We start from the raw sequence: 4,480 nt of genomic DNA, 5'->3' as shown, positions 1-4,480 counted from the left end.
TCCTCAAGATCCCTAAGAAATCTCATCTTAAGAACACGGAAGACTTTGGGGATGCTCCATCGAAAGTTGCCCAACACTGGACAGGGACACTCTACAGAGAAAATCTCGAGTGGTTTACAGAACCCATTTGGCACACACCAGTCACCATGAATTCCAGAAGGGGAAGCACTCAGCCTTTTGCTAGTGGCTCTGTGCCCCTCCCTATCCGAACCCCAGCACCCAGGTTAGGAGACGTTAAATTTAACTTCTCCCTAGCACCCTCCCGGTCAGCCCTGCAGATACCGCCCGGCACTCAAAATATATCTTAACCTTACCGGCTACAAGACGCTTTTGGCACCATTCTCCCTCTACCCATCCGATTTCCTTGACCCCAGGCCACTTCCCCATTCTTGAAGGGCAGCCCGGTGCATAGAAGCTCAGAGATTAAGGTTCCTCGGTTCTATTCCCAACCCTGACGCTGACTCACTAACACTAAATGTCCCTAACCACCCCTCACTCCCCGCAGTCCTGATGCCTGGTCTCCCCCTTTGATGAGAGGGATGAAGCCACAAAGACTGCCAAAGCTTCGTCCCCAGAGGGAAGTGAATGAAGCTTAATGAGCTCGTGGCTGCCACACATTCCATGCTCCCCAAAATAATGGCACAGGCGAATGTTCAGGGCTATTATTAGAAAGGCAAACAAGAGGTACTTCCATGTCCCAGTCCGACCAACCTAGTTCCCCAGACCCCTCTCTTTCCAGGTGGGACCCGTGCCACTGGGCTGCGGCAGGACCTGAGTCAGGCTACATTCTTCTCCGCGCACTGGAAGACTCAAAGGAAATACCCAGAGAGACTGGGAAAGGCAGCCGAAGGGCAGGCCCCATCAGATCCACAGGACCTCTGAGGAAGACTGCAGTCCTGGGGGAAAAGGCAGAGGAAAACAGAAAGACATTCTGTTGGAGCCTAGGACAGATCCTGGATGAGGCGTGGAAGATCTGAAATAAGAGGCAAGGTATTCTTCCTGCTTTATCCGAAAGGCCAGTAATTGTTCTCTGTATGGTGCCAAGGTCAGGTACTAAGAAGCGATAACTTCCTGCCGTGTACAGAATGCCAAAACTAACAGACTGGTGGTGAAGTTTACCACCTTACCAATTACCAGCCAGGCTGCCTGGGTTTCACTCCAGGCTCTACCACCTACCGGCTGTGCCAGCTCAGGCAAGCTCCTTAACCTCTCTGTGCTGTAGTTTCTTCGACTATATAACACGGGGATGATAACTGCAGCTACATAGGGTTGTTGTGAGGATAACCTCAAGTTGATATTTTTGAAGTATTTAGCAGGTGTTATGTAAGTATAGCTATTATTTTTTTTGGAATGGGGGGAAAAAAGAGAATATTAGAAATCAGAAACTAGACAACAGACCAGAGGCAAGACTGGAAGCAGCAAGCCTGCAGCGGTTTACAAACCCTGAGCTGAGCGTGCAGTAGCTTTCAGGACGTCCGAACCTCAAGCTTTTACTCTGGGGATCGTGTCACCCTGAGACTGACCAATGCCAGGGCCAAGTAAACCCCAAAGATGAAGGGATAAGGGACTATCATCGGTTCTTTCTCAGCAAGGACCACATCTCGCTGTAAAAGATGTGATCTGGAAACCGGCACTTTCTAAACCATAGCTCAATCCAAGCCCACATCTGCTTCTGACGGACTCCACGGAGGCAGGGAGAGGCAGGGAAACCCAGTCCCAGCCAGGCTGTTACACGGTGCGGTGTAAGTGCTGCGATCCCTTCGCCCAGAGCCATTCAACAAGTTGCATTCCGGCATCTGGGAAAGCACTTTGTAAAGAAACGGGCTGCTGTTACCCCAGAGTCTCGGCTCTTTTCAAGAAGCGGGGGAGGGAGTTAGTTCTAGAATTGGGAGGTAAGGATCCTCATGCTTTTGAGACCAGGGGTATCAGGAATTAAAGTCACTTGCTCGTTCTAGAAGTGGCCCCAGCCGGACCGTGAGCTGCCCTGATGCAGAAGACTTTTGTGCAGCCATTCATGAGGGTTCCCACTGGCCAGGGCAGTACAAGCCTCTCCTCCAAGCAGCGCATCCTTACCAGCACCTTCTCCAGGTCCTTGCACCGGGGCACCTGCTTCTAGAGGCCTACCAGACACATATGACTCTGGTGGCTTGGAGGTTTAGGCGGAAAAGTACATATGTAACCACTCGAAACACAGACGGAGCCACATTCAGAGCCTGGATTAAGAAACCTGTGTCCACCGTTCCAGAGCACAGCAGCATAAACCTGGATTATAACCCTGTCTCATACGCTACTATGAACAGGTGGCTTCCAGAACTAAGTAGATGTATGTAGGGACTCAGGCAGCCCTCCATGGCTCAGACAGGGAAGTAAAAAGGAAGCACAAAAATCCCACTTGGTTTGGCTGTGAGGGGCACACAGAAGATGGGGGACGCGCTGTGGCCTGACAGGAAAGCAGTCGCCCGGCTGGTGACCCCAGGTTGTGAGACACCCTGCTAAACACACAGCTCGGGTCCAGCTAGTGGGACTTCCTGGTACCATCTCCTGCCCTTTCTGAAGATGCTGGGCTTTCATGACCCCTGCTCTTATCTCCTGAAAGGAAACGTAAATGTAAGATTCCATAGACACCTCATGGAACAAGAAACAGGAACGGAAAAGATGAAGCCACTGGGTGCTTTTCTGAAAGAAAACTCGTCAGAGGTCACATTTCCCTGGCGTTCAACAGATTTAGATGGAAGAGTGGAAGGAGCAGCGACCCGCCTCTCTTCCCAGCCGGGATCTGCCTTTTCCTGAGGATCCGTCAGTGTAGGGCAGGGGCTGTGCGGGGCACAGGGGCAGTGGTGCAGGGCCAGGCATCAGGGAAGAACTTCAATCCAGGACTTAGGCTTCCCCTATGCCCTTTCTTCTCGCCTTGGGACATGTGGGCTTTCCATTTTCCCTTTGGGTTTTATTGATAGAGGATTTTATTCCATAGAGGAATGGGAATGTCACAACAGGGAGACTCCTGGTGTCTGAGGAAGAGGGTGACTGGGACCGACTGATTTTCTTGTCCAGGAAGACAGTAATCCCAGCGAGTTGGAGAAAACAGCTCTGGTGGCCATTCGGCTGCCACAGGGTTACAAGGTAAGAAAGTGTAATAGCAATGGAACAACGGAAGCCCTCGTCAAGCCCAGGCTGCGGATGGAATGCCACCGTGACTTTGGTGAAGGCCCACCCTTGGGTTTAAAAAAAGCCCCCAAACGGAGGAGCCTATGGGAGTCTGGTCGGGATGTGTCCATCATCATTACGACCATGGATGGAGTCCTGAAAATGCAGGCATCTGCTGATACTCCTGTGCCGCCTGCACGAAAACACACAGGTCCCTAGGGACCTCAAATGCCTCCCGCCGGCCGTCTAGTCCTCAAACACACAGAAGCCCATTTCTCAGAGCCTCTGCAGCGAGATGCGAGTTTGAATCCAAGAGCTTGCTCAGAACACATTTCCCGGAGGACTCTCTGAGTTATCACCCTACCTTCCCCAGGAATGAAGCCCACGGGCCACCATCTCAGCCCCCACCCCCACTGGTACCTAAAGAGGACAGAGAAGGTGAAAGAAAGCACTAACCTGTCTCCAAGGCCCCCCCGGCAAAGGGAGGGAACCACCTGGTACTGGAGTTTGGGGGTGGAGGGGCTCCCCTCTTCAAAGGCGGATGAAGAGTCTCATCCTCAGTGGCTCTTCCGGTACTTCGCTGAGCATCCCACGCTGGGGAGGGGAACCGGGTCCCCTGAGGGTNCTGGGGCAGGGGGCCCACCCCCCACACCCCGCCGGTTCCCCTGGGGAGGAGGGGAGGAGCCTCTCCCAACCAGGAGTTGTCTCCTCCCCTTTGGGGGAGTCCCCCTCCCCCCCAAAGTGGATCTTGCGGGAGCGGAGGGCTCCTTCTGTGTGCCGGAGCCCGGAGCCGAGGGGCTTTGCCCCGTTCCACTGTCTGGGTACGAGGAAGTTGAGGGGGAGTTCCTCCCTCTCCTGAGAGGCCGAGAGCCGAGTCCTCTTCTTTCCCTGGAGGGTCCCCTGCTTCTGAGTGTAAGGACCCCTCTCCCCGTGAGTACTGGACAGGCTGGGGGGGCGCCTACTCCACAGGCATCGCCCCCTTGTCTCTCCGCCTCCGAAGTGCTGAACTGCGGAGAGTGTGCGTTCGGCGGGCGGGCTCGCTCGCTCGGCTTCCTCCAGCGAGATCACCCCTTTCTACTTCTGCAGGTCTGTCCCCGGGCCGGGGTGGGGGTTCCCCTCGCCTCTGGGAAGGGCAGACGCTCCCCTCCAGGGGTCTCTTCCTTGCCTCGCCCGAGTGGTGAGGGTCGTCCCTCCGGCGGGCAGGGAGGCTGCTCCCCGTCCCCGCCCCCGCCTCCGCTCCGGGGGCGCCCCCGAGGGTGGGGCTTCCCTACTCCCCGCTCTCCCGGGGCCGGCCTGGGCAGCAGGGTCCGGGAGGCCGCGGCTCCCCGACTCCGGT

General features: G+C 55.2%; 1 protein-coding gene across 2 annotated transcripts in view; it reads right to left on the bottom strand.

Moving 5' to 3' along the window:
- FOXJ2 (forkhead box J2) overlaps positions 1-4,480 on the bottom strand; it is a 69,685-nt gene that overhangs the window by 15,723 nt on the left and 49,482 nt on the right. Inside the window, exon 1 of one of the 2 annotated variants that reach the window (XM_077759055.1) lies at positions 3,601-3,768. The exons of the other annotated variant lie outside the window; for it this stretch is intronic. The gene's annotated coding sequence lies outside the window, so the exon portion shown is untranslated. Of the gene's footprint in view, positions 1-3,600; positions 3,769-4,480 lie in introns of those variants that run through there. 2 annotated transcript variants of the gene reach the window in all.

Source organism: Crocuta crocuta, unplaced genomic scaffold, assembly GCF_008692635.1.
Source record: "Crocuta crocuta isolate KB4526 unplaced genomic scaffold, BGI_CrCroc_1.0 scaffold72, whole genome shotgun sequence".
Taxonomy (NCBI): Eukaryota; Metazoa; Chordata; class Mammalia; order Carnivora; family Hyaenidae; genus Crocuta; species Crocuta crocuta.
The sequence above is the reverse complement of the archived record's forward strand: the minus strand, read 5'-3'. Positions and strand labels throughout refer to the sequence as shown.